Source organism: Sus scrofa, chromosome 3 (genome assembly GCF_000003025.6).
Source record: "Sus scrofa isolate TJ Tabasco breed Duroc chromosome 3, Sscrofa11.1, whole genome shotgun sequence".
NCBI classification, from domain to species: domain Eukaryota; kingdom Metazoa; phylum Chordata; class Mammalia; order Artiodactyla; family Suidae; genus Sus; species Sus scrofa.
The window spans coordinates 123,253,599-123,271,620 of NC_010445.4; the positions used below are offsets into that span (position 1 = coordinate 123,253,599).

The window sequence follows — 18,022 nt, forward strand, 5'->3', positions numbered from 1 at the left end:
CTTATTCACATGACTGCATCTTTGTGTGCCATCACTCTGGAAAAAATAGTCTCTGTAAAGAAAGGGACCTGATCTGTCTTACTACTATATCTTACTTTTTTAATATTTTTATTTTTTCCATTATATTTGATTTACAATGTTCTGTCAATTTCTGCTGTATAGCAAAGTGACCCAGTCACATTCTTTTTCTCGCATTATGCTCCATCATGTTCCATCACAAGTGACTAGATATAGTTCCCTGTGCTACAGAGCAGGATCTCATTGCTTATGCACTCCAAATTCAATAGTTTGTAACAGAACCACAAGTCTGTTCTCCAAGTCCATGAGTTTCTATTACTATTTTTTAACATTTATAGAATAGATGGGTAATTCTGCATTATTTATTTAATACAACAAAGGCAAGTTTTTTTTTTATATTTCTCAAACTATTTCCTTGCCATTGGGTAAAATATTTCATTTCTTTATATTGGAACCTTCTTCTGTGTAATGGTAATGTCAATACATGAAACTTAAGGGACAAAACTGATAAGAAAGCACTGTATCAACACAAAGAAATGTATACATTTTTCTTTGCATCTTCACTTATAATTGGTTTGTTCAGTATAAGCCTTTGGGTCATTTTAGAGTCATTCAAATCTTGTCCAATTTTCTACTGACCCAGTTATATACCAATATTTGTTCATGGCCAGTTATTTCGAGGCTGCCATCTGCTCTACTTTGAACTCTTTAAAAGTTTTAGGCATGCAAATCTCACCATCTGAGAGAGCCAAGAACACACCTATCTATATTTAGGAATTATTAAGTATTTGGCAGACTTATTTTAACATGATCTAGACAGATAGAAAGATAGAGGTATATATTTACGTCATCTTATGTTTTAACATGGTGCACATCATGCTCTATTTTAACAGTGCTGGGTGTCCAACACTAGTGCTTTGCTCACTGTCACTTTATGTTCTTTGCTGGAAGAGCCTCTTTTTCTAGATACACTATTTGTTTAACTTTCTTACAACTGACTACTTTGTATATATGTAAAGTTATATAATATATGTTTTTTTAATTTTTATAAATTTAATTTTATTGAAGTATAGTTGCTTTACACTGTTGTATTAGTTTCAGGTGTACAGAAAATTGAATCAGCCTTACATATAAATGTATCCATTCTTTTTTTCCATATAGGTTATTAAAAAGTGCTGGGTAGATTTTCCTGTGCTCTGCAGTAGGTTCTCATTCATCATCCATTTTATACAGGAGTGTGTATGTGTTACTCTCACCTCCCAAATGAGATGATGTGTCTCTTCAACTCTTTAAAAGGGCTTTTGTAGTTCTGGAACCTCATTCACTGTGTTGTAGATGAGATTGCAAACAAACACAAAGAGCATCGCTCATCACCTGTTTCTACAATGATTAAGTCCATAGCCATTGCAGCCACTGAAGAATAGTGCACCTTGAGAGAAACTCAGGTTAAAACAAACAAACAACTGTGTGAGGCACTCTGTGCTTTGGAAAAAGAGGGCCCATAGATTTGTACATCTTAGGAAGAATTTTATGAACCCAGATTCTTGCATCCTCCCCTCTACAGAAAAGCACTGCAATAGTTATCCTGAGATGTGACTAGCAGTCATTTTTTCCCAAGAATGTACGGTTGACTGCATGTACTCCCCAGTGAAAAATCACATAAAAAATGACCTCCCCCCGGCTCTTCAGAGTAGTCCTCTCAGAGGTATTGAGAGAGACGATGGACCTCTGTAAAACCCTGAATAGAACACTCACGTTTTGTGGTTGTTGTATGTTTTTCTCTAAGTCAATAAGATCCATCAACGCACTGTCTGACCTGGAGTTTTGGGAGCCCCTTCTCATTACCTTCCTGTTACCACTTCCAGGGCGCCACTCACATAATCGCCCCTACATATTTAAGTTGCATATTTAGAAATTTTTCCCAAATCCCACCATCTACAAAGATGCATTTCCATACAATATAATCTTTATAGCTTTCTTTCATCCTGGGTGGGGAGATGTGATTTTCTGGTCTTAGCTTTGGCCTAAAATGCTGAGGGCTTTTTGCTTAATTATAAGTCTTTCTGCAGCTTGGTTTCTCTATGGGAGAAGAGAGATTTGAGTTATCTGACTCCTGAACTTATCAAATTTGTTTGTATAATTCAGCTCAGTATCCTAGAGACTCCTTCAGGGTGTCAGATTCAACACGACAATTTAATAATAATTAAAATAAGAACAAGTAACGATGTGTCTGTCAGCCAGGCAGGGTAAGTGTAAACTCTCCCTTAAATGGATAAGAAAACTGATGCTAATGTGTAAGTGAGTTTTCAAAGATGCCATTGTTTTCAGAAGCACATCCAGAATACAAATTGTCTGACCCTAAGACCCTTGTTCTGACAGTTATATTCTAAGCAGTTTTTCCTCCTAACTTTCAAATGAAATGCTTTGGACACACAGAGAGCTGCAACACTGATCTCACCTCCTGCTCAAATCAATACGCAGATATTTAACTTTGAAAATTCCTTTAAAAAGAGAGCATACTCCGAATGTCCAAAAAGCAAAACAAACAAATAAATTAAAACATTTTAAAAAACTAAATAAAGAAATACAACATAGGGAGTTCCTGTCATGGCTCAGTGATTAACGAACCCGACTAGGAACCATGAGGTTGAGGGTTTGATCCCTGGCCTTTCTCAGTGGATTAAGGATCTGGTGTTGCTGTGAACTGTGGTGTAGGTCGCAGACATGGCTCAGATCTGGCATTGCTGTGGCTCTGGTGTAGGCCGGCAGCAACAGCTCCAATTCAACCCCTGGTCTGGGAACTTCCATACGCTGAAGGTGCAGCCCTCAAAAGACAAAATACAAACAAACAAACAAACAAGAAAACCCCCCCCCAAAAAATTCAACATAACTTACAAAGGTGTGAGTGGAAGTGATCCTGTATTACCAGTAAGAACAGAATCAGAGGGCAAAATAATTTGACTCTCTTAAGTGTATAAAATCAAATAATCTATACAATCACAGGAAAAGCATGGCTCAGTTATTGATGTCAAGTAATTCAGTTAATTTTGATGTTAAACACCTGGAGATTAATAAAACTGCCCATATTCCAGGTCTTAGAAACTGATGAAGTTTATTTTATATGTGAATGTTAACATTTGAAAAAATTAAAGCCAAAGTCAGATGTTGACTAAAGCAAATTATTTTCTATTAAAAAGCATCCCTAAAATCTTATAGTTGTATTTTGCAGACATTTTAAAAACAATATACTTTGTATTTCCAACTGCAAACCACTCACTTGTAAACAAGCAAGTTTTGGGAAAAAAAGGATTTGGTAATACTACATAAAGTTTACATAAAATTTAATATTCTTTGCATATAATCTAATATTTGGTCCTCAGAGCAAATGCACTAGGTAGCTAAGGAGAGTGAGATAGTACTTATATCCAAAAAAGGAAAGTTTGTATGTCATTTTTTACCGTGACTTTGCATTTAGCTGTGTATGTTCCTAGACCTCTCACTGGCCCACATAGTTCCTAATTACAATTTCAGATCCAAAGTACAGATAATCCATTGTCTGGCCTTCTTTTGGTTTCCTAGACATGTATTATATCTGTAATTTATCATCTATTATCATTTTATGCAGATTCAGTCAGGAATAACATATCATGCTGTAATTACTCTATCAATATTTTTGTATTTATTGATACCACCCTTGTTCCAGAAAGTTAAAGTTAGCTTATGCAAATGAAACAAAACTTTGAACATTTATAAAATTGAAGTGGCAAATAAAAATGAAAGGGAGAGTGATGAAAAAGAAGCCACACAAATCCAAAAATAAAAACATACCATAATGACCTAATATATTGGCTAAAATTGGGTCACAAATTAGGTACAAGCAATCAGTGAGAGGCTATGTTTCACCAAATTCAAAAACACAGAAAAATAATTGCTCAGGAAAAATAAAGATTCTTTGTAGTAAGTGTAGGCAAAAATTCCTCTCAGCTCCCCGGCATCCTCTTTTGGTTTTCATCTCTCTCAGGGCCTATGCAGACTAGACCACTGCACTACGAGGGCTAGGGTGAGTGAGGCCATATTCACCTGCAGAAAGGGAAGATTTGCATCAAAAATATTTTCCACATGGGGTGAGGTAACGACGACCCTACAAAAAACCCCCAGCTAAACCTTGGCAAGATTGATGGGCTCCCCAGGTGCTCCCCTCTCTGCACCTTTGGTCCTATATTCTCGTGTTCTATGTGAGTGTTCCTGGACTGCCGCTTGATGTGAATTTTCCCTCTTTGCTTAGTCTCATCAAATTGACGCCTTGGCAGGTCTGTCTACTAGACTTCAGATCTAGTTTCATTCATGTTTCCTCTAGCATGACTCTCATCTTCCTATCTGCTAATGGGTTGCGAGGAACTGTGTTTAAATTTTACTAAATGTACTAAAGGCATCTAGGGCGATAATCATATATTTAGTCTCAATAAGTAGGGCATATTTAGTTAATTTTTTCTATTATATATTACATAATTGAAAAAGACTGTGTTATATTTCATTTTGGATTTTAATCTGTATTTATGCAAACCTGTTCTGTAATTCCTCATGTATTCTTTTAGTCTGTTTTTGTTTCAAGTTTACATCTTACCCATAAAAATTAATTGAGTAAATTACTCTCTTTTTCTAAAACATATTGCAGAAGAGAGGGAATATCTGTTTCTCAAATAATTATTAAACCTCACCTTCAAAAGAGCATTTTAAACAAAATATATTAAAATTAATGCTCAAGGTAGTATGTTCACAATAAACAAACAAACAAACAGATAAGTAGGTAAGAAGAGTTAGCTCTTTTTCACGGGAGAAAAGAGGTAAATAGACGATCACTGTCAGAACACTACACTGACAATTGTTTCAAGTATGATCATTCATTAGACTCTATAATTCTTGGGTAAAATATTGAAAAGAAACAAGATAGTTTCACAGTCTAAAATTATCTCAGATGTGTTAATTATAAGACAAAAATATTAATTCTATAATGGAAAACAATAAATATACACAGCCTTAAATAAATGATCATGGTTAGTATGTGATAAGATACATTATGCACTGAGAAAGGCTTAAGACTTCGTTGGCATTTTAGTCCAAAACACAAATCCATTCCAATCATGAGAAACATCGACACATGAGAATTGTTTAATAATCTACAAAAGATTTGACCAGAAATCTTTAAAAGTATCAAATCATGAAAAGCAAGGAGAAACTGAGGTCCTCTGACAGGTTAGAAAACAGTAATGAACACAAGTGAGAAAGCTAGCCTACTTGGAATAAAATATGTAGTTTGGTAATGAGTGTTTCACAAATGCTAATGTCTTGATTTTGAAAAGTACACCATGGTTATACGAAATGTTAACCTTAGAGAATGTCAGATGAAGAACATACAGAAATTCTGCATTATTTTTCCAAATTTCTGTAAGTTTTTTAAAATGGAAATTTTCAGAGAAAAGCAGTTTTATCCTGTGTTCTGTGATGAGGAAGAATTTTGATTACCAGTAAAAGTTATTTTTAAAAATTTCTTCCTCTGTTAGTAGGATTTTGTTTTAAGGTAATTTCAATCTTATAAAAGAAGTGTAAGAATAGCACAAAACCCTCCCACATTTCCTTGGACAGAGAGTAACAAGTGTTGGCGAGGATGTAGGGAAGTTGGAACCCTCACATATTTTATGTCAGAATCTAAAGTGGTGCAACTGCTTCGGAAAACAATCCATAGGCCCTAAAAAATGTTAAAACATAGGGTTACCATATTATTCAGCACTTCCACTCCTAGGTAAACATCCAAGAAAACAAAAATATGTCTACACAGAAATGTGTACACAATTGATCACAGTAGCTTTATTAATAATAGGTAATAGAAAATATAGCCAAGAGCCAAGAGCCAATTGAAAAATATCCAAATGTCGATTGACTGATAAAAAGATAAAGTAAGGTATATTCATATAAAGGAACAGTATTGTAAAATTTAAAAAGTACTGACTCAGGCTAAGGCATGAATGAAACTTAAAAACATTGTGCTGAATGGAAGAAACCAGTTAAAAAGATAGCGATTGTGTGTTTTTTCTCCTTATAGGAAATGTTCAGCATAGGCAATAGACAATTAATTCACACTTATCTAGTTCGGGACGGGTAAAGGGTAATGAGGAGTAACTGCTAGTGGGTTTGGGATATTCTGGGGTGATAAAGATGTCTAAACTATTGTGTTTGTGGTTGTACAATTCTGTAAATACTAAAAAATTTAACTGTACATTTTAAATGGTTGAATTTTAGGGTGTGTGGATGATATTTTAATTAGTGTTGTCTATGATTAATAGATGAAAGATAAATATGATAGATAGGAAGTTATCTCTATAGAAAGAGTGTGTATATAGACAGAAAGGATATAGGAATCTTCCCATTAGGACTGGTATTTGTCCCTTCACAGACATTCTCTTGGCATCAACTTTTTACCTATTTTGGGTAAAACGTATGGCAACTTAACTCAGTGATTCTTCTCCAGCAAACATTGCGAAATCATGGAACATTTCTAATTCTCATTTATGGGGTATGAGAAGATCAGGGAAGAGTCTTGCCTTGAAGATATACATATTTTGGGGTACCTGAGGATTCAATTAAAGGATGTGTTTTAACACAAGTTTCAAAGAAAAACATAGTATAGGTAGATAGGGCAAGGCCAAAGACGAGAGAAAAAAATCCATTAAATTGGAGGCATTTTTTTAAAATCCATATTTAGATGACAAATCAAGAGACGTCAATATCTCAAGAAGCCTACATTGAAGCTGTGGTGCTAGATTTGACACATATGGTGTTTAAAATTCAGTACTGAATTACACAAGAATAACTGTTCAAAGAAATGAAGCAATTGAGAGTGCTAAGGGCTCCAGGATGCAGCTACCCAGAGCACCGAGTCCTTTATTTTAGAGTCAGTATGCTTGGGTTCAACTGCTTGATTTTATGTCAGGGGATTCCTTAAAAATAGTCAATTTATTATCTGCGTGAATCTCTCTTTTATGAAATCAATCAGTAAAAATAAATTATCTCTAACATTTCAGGATATTGATGGTAGAAATAGAGACTTCAGATACAGTCTAAGGAGAATCATTTAGTTGTATGCACTTAACTGTTAATTTCTACTCCTCTGTTGCTGAAGCTATTATCTCTGGTACTCTGCACAGATATGAAACTCCTCCAGGATTAGGAAAACACGCACACAAAAAAATCCTACCTGCTATTGTTTCATCTCACTTTAACGCAATTTGATGTCATAAAATGCAATTTAGAAAATGTTGGTTGAGTACCTGAATTTCCACTGTACTAGGTCATGAGGACAACACAACTTAATCTTAAGAGATTTCATATTATATTTATAAAAAGGGCCTCATACACATTACTTGTGATACACATTAGTAAGTTCACGTTAGAAGGGTATCCACGATGCAGGGCACACAGAGGATGGAGTGATATACTGCATTTAGGGAGGTTAGAGATGATATCCTGGAATGGTTTGCTCATGAGATGGTATTTGAAAGGTTAATGGGAGGTTTTTAGATACAAGCTGAAGAAGATAGAGAATCCAGGGTATCTGGGTAGAGGGGAAGTGGGTATTGATGTCCAAAAGCATCTATCATCATGGAATACCAATGGAATGCCTAGTGAATAGTTCCATATGAGATGGTTTTATCTGAAGCCGTTTTGTGTTTGTTTTGTTGTTTCTCATCTCCTGCTCTCCCTGCATACACATCACCAGCACTGCCCTGCTACCAGAGGTAAGACACTGACAGAGATGGAGAGAGAAGGAAGAAGTTTGTGTCATGGTCTTCTTTTTCATTATGTTCAACAAATAGACCTATTCAAAAGCCTGGTTATTAGTGTTCTGATGTTGAGCACACAATTCAGTGGAACTACATCGCTAAGTTTCAAGGATATTTGATGATATCTTTCATCCAGTTCTAAATGATCAAACCAAATAATAAAATCTTTTCACATAGATGATAACAATGCTGTTAAAAACAACAATAATGACTTGCATTTCAAAAGCTCTTGCTATATGCCAAGCTTTAAGTCCACACAGACTCAAACCTCACAAAAGCTAGCTACTAGAGATATTTTCATTTCATAGGCTGAGACATTTATGTAATGAATGCCAAGTTGATCTGAACCACAACAGAGCTAAGACTGCAGCCCAAGCACACTGTCCATATCTAGAATCCGAGTTCTGACTCTTCGTTTTGCACCATTCCAGAATGTCAGAGGTTGAAGGACTGGCCAGGATATCAAGCTGATGGGTAGATAGGGGACCACTCACAAAGAGACTTTATATGTCACCATGAACCTGTTCTCCTTTCCTTGGTCTAGAGAACCACTGAACTATTTATGTAGGGAAAATGAATGATAAAGTCTGCATTTGTTAAGAATCACAGTGTCAGGGTGTTGTCTTGTCTTACTTCCTTACATTTTATTTTTCATTTTCAAACAAAAATATAGCAGAAAAAAATAATGATTCTGGAAGAAATGTGGAAAATGGAATGAAGCAGGAAGATGACTAGGTTCAGCGTTGGACCAAGAGTTCAGACAAGAAATCAATGGAAAAAAAATTTCTTAGTCAAGTGGGAAAGAATTTACGGAGTATAAACGACAAGAGTAAATCAGTAAGTGGTGGCAAATAGAAAGGCTGTATAATGGTTTAGCAATTTGCTGAAGGTCACACGGTGTTGAGTCTGTAAGCCAGCTCTCCAAAGGGGAGTGGGGAAAACCATTTATAGCCTTTGTCGATTGCCATAGTGTAAATACACCCACCATGGCTAATTTCAAGACAGCTGCCTGACATGGTTAAATGTGGAACTGGGAAGAGGTGCACATAATGGGCACTCAGGAGTGAGCCAGTGGGATTGAGTTCAAGTTCAGCAGGAGCCAGCTGCAGGGAAAGTCAAAGTGAAGGATGCCATGCTCTTCAGCATCGCAACACATGGCTTCATGAGGATCTAGAGTTCAAGGGCATTGTTGTCACATTTAGCATAACTATGAACAAACTCAAATACTCATCCTTTTAACCTTCAACTTCTTCATCTTCAAATGAGGACTAATACCTAATTCAGAGAGTTGTTTTAAAGATTAAATTATATAACACCAATGTCTCTGTGCTTGGTACACTGAGTCCTCAGTGAAGACATTGATATTCTTATTATTATTACTCTTCATGAAGCATGGGAGGAGAAAAACCCTGCAAGTAACAATTTCAGTACCTCCTACTGTGGTGAACCCAGGAAATTAAGAGCCTAGTATCTAAAGGTGAAGTGTTTGGTGAATTTGCATTAGACCCCTTGCTAATTTTTTTGACTGCCAGCTATGTGTTTACCTCTCTGCTTCCAATTCCTCATTTACAAAACCGAGTAATAACAGTACCCACTGCATCAACTACTACTGCTAACAATAGATACTACACTTGATCTTAGCCAAAAGGCTGAGACATGATTATTAGCAAACACAAATTATTATACATGGAATAGACAGGCAACAAGGACCCACTGTATAGTACAGGTAACTATATTACCTGTACTGTATCCTATGATAAACAATATCTTGTGATAAACCATAATAGAAATATCCTGTGATAGCCTATGATAAACCATACTAGAAAAGAATATGAAAAAGAATATATAATATGAATACTGAATCACTTTGCTGTAGAGTGGAAATTAACACATTGTAAATAACTATACTTCAATAAAATAAATTAAAAAAAACACGTAACAGCTGCTTTCCCAGGTGAGAAGTAGAGCTGAAGAATGAAACATGCTAAAGACAGGAAAAAAAAATTCACATTTTCTAACAATATAAAAATGGAAATGTGAACAAAAGAGCAAATATAATAGATGTGAAATTCCCAAACCAAAATACATTTTAAGAAGTAATTCCTTAACTCCTAGACCTCAAAGACACTTCAAGGACATAAAAAGAATCAGAGGGTGGGGGGAAAAAAAAGGACTTTGAATCATGAAAAACTATCTTTGAGGAGGCTGTGGTCAGACTGTGCATCCCTTTCCCTGTCCACAAGGATGCAGTGGGTGCTGGGTCAGCTCCATAATGAAAATGCAGGAGTCTTATTCAAACAGCAAGAAAAAAAAAGATTTTCTTTCTTTCTTCTTCAATCTTCTTAATTCGCCATAGAGATTTTTTTAACAAGAATTAACATATTTAATATTGATTAGTAATAATGTTTGTGTAGTCATTAACTAGTAGGTGATGCTTAATAATTACATTTTCAAATTTAATTGAATTGATGGCAATACTGACAATTTTGTTAAGCTTACTGTGTTTATCTTCTGCTGATATTCCTGAAAAGGCCAATATTATTCAATGCCATAGAGATTTTTATCTGCTATTTAATGTTACAGTCTTATGGGTACAGAGATATCGCTGTGGGAGGACAGGTGAACACCCAGGACCCAAACTCTGTCCTGAAGCACTGCACATGGGCACTAATGCTTGACTTTGAGCCCTTCAGTGCCCCTGGTCAGGCCCAAGCTGGAATCAGAGAACCCAAGTTAGGGAGGCCGGGAGGTGGAAACATGGGACCTTATGTGAACCTGGGCTCCATCCTCCCAGTACCCATTGTCCCATAATATCTCTCTCACAAAATACAAATTTAGGCGTTCCCAGGTGGTCTAACTGGTTAAGAGTGCAGCATTATCACCACTGTGGCTCAGGCCACTACTGTGGCATGGGTTCCATTCCTGGCCTGGGAACTTCACATGCTGTCAAAAAAAAAAAGAAAGACAAAATTATCAAGCATTTCAAAATAGCACTGTCCCATTGAGTACTGACCATTATGTGTGGAGCTTCCTCCAAGCATGGTGCCCTGGGCAGCTGAACTGGTCACACATCCACAAAGCAGACCTGGAGAGGTGTGTGTATGTGTGTGTGGAAGAGGTCAATCTCCTCCACATTGAGCCTAGTGGAGTGTGTGTGTGTGTGTGTGTGTGTGTGTGCGTGCGTGCACTGGGAGATCTATCTCATCCAGTCTCATAAGGAGGCTTTCTTGGGATGACTCAGTTTAAATATGTCCCCTGTCTTTGAGAGAAACCAAATAAGCACTAACCCATGACCAAGAATTTGTGAGCAGACTGTGGAGGGCTTCACTGGAAAGGACTAGAGCTTGAGGAGCACAAGATGCACGCAGGCATCTCAGGCACTATCAGCAGGGCACTATCGGTGTAAGAGAAAACTAATGCATGGTCATTCCACCTCAGGAAGGCAGATTGTAAGGGAATTCAACTTCTGCATTCAGACTCCAAAGAGGAATGCCCTGTAGGATAAAAAGGGTTTTCAAGCAGAAATCTGAGATACAGATAAATGGGATACTTTATGGAAAATGTTCTGGTGATGTCACTTCGAAATTACATAGAAGCACCTACAAGAGAAAGAGTCAGCTTCTAACATCTTGTCGTACCAGTGAACCCAATCCAGCCCATACAGGTTACAGGTGGTGTGCATTGCAGCACTGACACTGGAGTCAGATTTTCTGGGATCAAATCCTTAAAAACAAGAAAAAGCTGTGGGTCTTTTTCAAGTTGTTTAACCTTTACTTCTTAGTGCCTCAGCCTTCCCTTTAAAAAAATGTGTAGAATAAACATTCTAGTGACTGGAACAAGGTGAATGATCAATAATATTAGTATCACAATATCCGTTCAAGTCAGAACTTTTCTAACCCCAACTTTCTACCTAATCTATTTCTGAAAGCTTCAAAAATATTCTTACAAGGAATGATCTCTAAGTATTATCATGAAGATACTAATTCTATTAAAAAGTTTGTTATATCCATTAATCCTTCTCTTGTTCTTTTTCTCAATCTGGAGAATGACATCCCCATGCACTGTGTGTGTGTGTGAGAGAGAGAGATCAGGATTAGCGGAGTATAATTTACATATAGGAAAATCACCTCTTTTATGTACACAGTTATATGATTTTCTGTCAAATGTATACTTTTGTGTAACCATTGTCAAAAGTAGATGAGCTCATTTTGAAAAGGTCATTTTTATCGTCTTCAAAGTGCCTGCCTGCTCCCCTGTGGTAACTCCAAAGTGTCAACGTACTCAGTGTTTGTATTGATCAGATTTCTGGCCCTCCCCTTTCACCTCTTCCAAAAAATCCTGCAAATGAATCATACGGGTAGTGATTTTTTTTGCACCTGGCTTCTTTCATGCATTTTTGAGTGTGCTACGTTGTTGTAGGTATGTATGCATGGTTTACTCCTCTGTAACACTGAACACTATCCCTTTGGATAGATGGTCTCTGACCAAGTTTCCTGACACTATGACCAGAGGACTCACTATTAGCTAACATTGTGAGGAGAGTCCATAGCACCGACCCATATTTCAACCCAAAGGCAGAGTAAGATGACTCCTGATTAAAGCAGAGGAACCAAAAAATTAAAGACCCTTCTTTTGTTCTGAGCTGTACAGTCATCCAAATGTTTACATGGCATTTTTTTTATATTCTATGGCTTCCCAGATTCTTCCTCAAGCTGTATCTCATGGAAGTGATAAACTCTGCAGGGAAAGATAGACATTAGCAACTGAATTTATGCAAATTAAGACTCTGAAACTTCAGGAGGTAAAGCCATTCTGGAAAATACACAGTTAATAATTAAAATAACAATCAAAAGAATTATTTACATTTATGGATGGTACATTGCATGTTAGGCATTGTGCAGAATATTATTCCTATTTTATAAAATGTGATCTTAACAAAAATATTAATCATGGATTATTTTACTTAATTTGAAAGATGAGAAAATTGGGACTTGGGAGATTAAAATCACATAGCTATGACAGCTTGAATTGAGACCAGAATTTGTTTGGCTCAGGCCATTAACTCTAAGCCCTTTTAAATTCTGCTATTTCCCTTTGAAATGGAAAGACTGGGACTGAATCCTCCCATCACTGTTTTTTCCATAGTGTCCTTTTGTTTTATAAGGTACACACTGGGCAACAGAAGAAAGCAAAGGGAGACAGTGGCCATATATCTGTATATAAGTACATGTACATGTTATGGAATCAGGATACAGATACTTAGTATATTCAGACTTAGATATAGCAAAATATTTTTAATTCTCAAAGAATCTACAAAAATATCAAGATTGGTCTGTTTTACAACCTGAATGCCCATCAAAAGATGAATGGATGAAGATGTGGTATATATATACAATGGAATATTACTCAGCCATAAAAAGTAAAATGTCATTTGCAGCAACATGGATGGACATAGAGATTACCATACTAAGTGAAGTAAGTCATAAAGAAAGAGATAAATACCATGTATCACTTACATGTGGAATCTAAAATATGACACAAATGACCTTATTTATAAAAGAGAAGGAGCTTCATGGGCATACAGAATAGATGTGTGGTTGTCAAGGGAGAAAGTGGTTGGGGAGGGATGGATTGCGAGTTTGGGGTCAGCAGGAGCAAATTATGGAATGGATAAACAATAAGGTCCTACCGTACAACAGGGAACTGTATTCAATATCCTGTTATAAATCATAATAAAAACAATATGAAAAGTATATATATATATATATATGGCTAATTGAATCATTTTATTGTACAGTAGAAATTAACTCAACATTTTAAAAATCAACTCTACTTCAATAACATAAATCTTTAAAAAAAGATTGGTCTGTTTTACAGCCTTCCCATCACTACCTATTTCAATCTTAATTCTAAAATCCATAGTATGATAAAAAGAATATACCCATATGTATGACTGGGTCTGTATGCTGTTCAGCAGAAATTGGCACTGTAAATAAACTATACTTGAATAAAAATAAAAGTAAATTTAAAAAGGATAAAAAAGAAAGAAAGTGGAGAACTTGATTTGAAAGCTGTTGTAAGCAGACAGATAATCAGTGCTCACCATCTTGTGACCTGAATATTAATTGGTGTGATAGCTTTACTTCACATCTTATAAAGTGCTGAAGACTTCAACTTGAGGGAGGATTTCTGTGTACTTCTAACTCATCCTCACACACAAGATCCATTCTTCCTTGATGCAGTCAACTTTCATTCGTACAAGAACCTAAAATCTTCTTGAAATTGTCATCACTGGTAAGTGGTCTGTGACAATTGGTCATGTTTTGCTTCCATTAGGTTACTCCAACTCAATACTTCCTTCCAAATATTTCTGAGGCCTATAAAACACACAGATGGAAGGAAGTATGTCCTTTTATTAAAGACTTTTTTGTGATTCCTTTTTTTACTGTTCTGCGGGGATAAGTCATAAAATATAAACAAGATGCTCTATGGAATTTATACTACCCTGACTAGTTTACCTGCCATCAGGAAGTGTGCACATTTAAAAATAAAAATAAAATAAAATGAATATACTTGACAGCAAGGTACCTTATTTTTCTTCTTCCTAAGAACTCTTAGAATAGTCTACAATTATGCCGCAATTTGGCCTTTTTGTTCCCCCATCCTGGGCACTCCCAGAGGCTCAAAGTTGTTTGTTCTCCACATTCAATTTTTCAACTTTTCATGTTCACCGTGTTAAACATTTTCTAAACTGCAGATGTTGAAAAAAAAAATGCCTGTTGCTTTCAGAAGCATTAAGTCATTTATTATTTAAAATGCTAGGTAATTTTTAGCAGAAGTTTCTCCTAGAGAGAGAAAATGACCAAGAAAATTAAAAGGATGGAAAAGTTACATTTGAATATATGTTGTATCTTTGAGGGAAATAAACCTTCACCCGCTGGGCAGTGACCAAGACCTGAAGTGGAGGAGGGGGGGAAACAAAAAAACAAAAGCAAAAACAAAACCTGACCTAGGAGTTCAAGTTCCTGCCCCAGAGCTTACAGCTGAAGAGTGGAGACAATCTCTAAAGAGCATAAGGTAGTTTGTTCAACTGAATATGAATATTAGATGTTTCTTTTGTGTAGCTTGCAAGGCAGAGTTTATATATATATATATATATTTTTTTTTTTAAATGGTGGCATATGGTTTATAAATCTGTGCCTTAGTACAGGCACTGGGACTTGCCCATGGCACTCTTAATGTACAAAGCCCAGACATTCTGCCAATTTTCTTGAGCAATGACACCAGGAAGTTGACAGCTAAGTGGGTGTTGTACACAGGTCATTTATCTGTCATCTTCATGTGGCCAGCAGCCACTGCCAAACACAGCAACTTCTTCATCTGGAACTTGATCATGGACTTCACTTCGTCCACTTTGGCCATGCTGTTCTTGTTGAGGGTCAGCAAGGAAGGGGATTTGCCAGCCTTATTCCTGCCTGGGTCCTGGATTTGAGGGATCTGCTTGCTTAGAGACTCTGAAGCCAAAAAGGCATCATACTTCTTGGCCAACTTCTTGGCCAGTGTCTTATTCTTGTAAAGTTTCTTTGGTGCCTCAATGTCCACGTGTGGGCTCTCCATAGGATTGGCTTCATCACATTGCTGCTGGTCCCCCAGAACACACACAGAGAACTGAGGCAAGGAGTAGACTTAAGACTGATGGTACCTAGAAGCGTTTGCCCTTCTGAGGGTCACAGTTCTTCAGGCTGATCTGAAGTTCCCTGTCTTCAAAAACTTCCAGAGTTTGCACTGGTTCCCCTGCAGGACATCCATCCCCCCGACCCGCATCAACGCCCCACCTCGCAGAGAGTGTTGTGAGAGACTTTGTTGCTCATAGTGTCTGGTGCATTGATAACCAAAAAGGAAACTTACATTTTAAAAAGTATGATACATATCTGAAATTTAAAATTAAGCTCTATAAGAAAAATGTTAATACTACTGAGCAGAGGATGCTAATATTCCTCTCTTCATTTTACACTGCATTTAAACAAGAAGCACATATCATTACTCCTGTTCAGACTGATCACTTTTAATGTTGTCCAAAAGTGACACTTTTGAACACTGAAACAACGCCCCCAGTCAGGATTGAGGCCAAGCTCTGCACTGGCAGTTCCCTGTCCTTTATACACATCTCTCTGCCTCTCAGAATCTCAGATACTTCCTCCTGTAAAGCAGGGGATGAAATTACACTTTATCTAAATTTCTGTCATATCTGTGGCTTTGACTCACATCCATGAAGGATACCACCATCCCTTCAAATGGGTTGGTATTCAACAGTAGAATAGATAGAGTTGGTAAAATTTATATGATTCATAAAAATATTCTGCAAATGATAGAAAGCAAAATCTTGCACAAAGGTGACTCCCTATTCAACATGGAAAGATGCTATGGGCTAATGCATGACATGGGGATATGAGTGGACAGGGTGGAGAAAGGAGCTAGAGACGTTCTCCTGGGGGAGCTGATGGAACAGATGAGAAAGTTATGCGAACAAACTACTGACTGACTGTCTAATAGACAGTAGTGCAGCATGCATGTCCCCAGAAATCATTTCAGTTATTTGTTTACCACTCGTTATTTTCAGTAACTTAATGTCACTGTTCGTCTCCAAGATATGGGAGTTTGACCCTGGAGAGGACAGGTAATTTATTTTTGAATTTGAATAGAAGATGAAGAAAGGAGGTTAGTGACGCTGACATTTGCATGCCGATAGAAGTGTCAGCAAATGGAGGAGAGGTTCATTACAGGAACGTGACCCTTGAAAGTGTCATATTGACAATGCCAGAGAAAATCACCACTGCATGGACCAGGAGTCAGGCAATCAAAATAGGTTAGCTAGATCCCAGCAGAAGTCAAAGATCCTTCCACATCTATTTTAATTCATTCTCTCAACCTTATTTCCTCTGGTCTTCATAATAGATTCTGTTACTTACATATTGATCTCCCCATTAGAAAACCAGCCCTCTGAACTATGCCTCAGTTGTTAATCATTTCTGTGTTCCTCAATGTCATGCATAAAGTTGGTATTAGGATAATAACTTTGGCAGTTATTTGGATTTGTTCAAGTTCCTCGTAGTTTTACCATTTAAAATTCCCTGACTATAAATCTCAGACATGATACATGATTTTTGTACCTGGTGTGTTTATTTTACCTGGCTCTTATTCTAAAGACATTTTCAAGCTACTTTAAGTGTCTGTTATCATTTAAGTATAATTTAAAGTGTATACTATGGAGTTCCCTGGTGGCTCAGTGGGTTAAGGATCTGGCATTATCACTGCTAGGGCTCAGGTTCAGTCCCTGTCCAGGAAACTTCTGTATGCCATGGGCATGGCCAAAAATATTGTAAAACATAATTTAGAAAAATAAGGTACATGCTAAGGTTTTAAAGGCTTTTGGTGAGGCACACCACGTTACCGTGTTCTGTATATTTTCTTGAGCGCCACACAGAGGTTGCTTGCCCATCAATGGTCCTTGTTTATTCCTTTATTTTCTTTTTCTGGCCACAAGGGGGTCTATTTTTTTAGCTTTTCTAAGAGTTAGGTGTTTTGTAAACAAAGGGATAGAGGTGTTCACAACTTTCAGGCTTGACCCACTAATGTCTCCTTTCTGCACTTTGATGCAAAGAGCAGAGTGATCTTAGAAGCCAGGTGCTGAAGAGATGGCCTGGGTGCCTCAGTGTGTCGAGTGGAACAGAGCACTGGTGAACATGTCTGCTGATCAGAGGTACTCATGCTGGACTGTTATGGGAATGAAAGTCAAGCTTATGTTACCTTAAACCACTGAGATGATGGCTGGTTTGCTAGAGTGGCAGAGTTCCTCTTAACCCCACCCCTTTAAAAGCATGATAGACGATCCTAACTGAAATTTAAAAACCAAGGATGTCCAGAAGAATGGTAACAAAAATTTGCTAGGAAGGAAGACAAGCCAGTCAAAGGAGAAGTCAAGAGTAGAAACCACAAATCCATGAGTTGGAGGCAAGCCTGGTGCTTATGTTCACGTGTGTGCAGAGCTGAGTAGGAGGAAGAAGACATGTGGTTCTGAGGCTCTTGAAAGCAAATTCTCCTCTGCATGGGTAGCTGACTCTGAGCTCAAGGACAGAAATGTGGGACAAGGTGAGCTACAGTAAAAA

At 37.1% G+C, this 18,022-nt stretch overlaps 1 pseudogene; it reads right to left on the reverse strand.

Moving 5' to 3' along the window:
• LOC100524858 lies at positions 15,058 to 15,727 on the reverse strand (annotated as a pseudogene).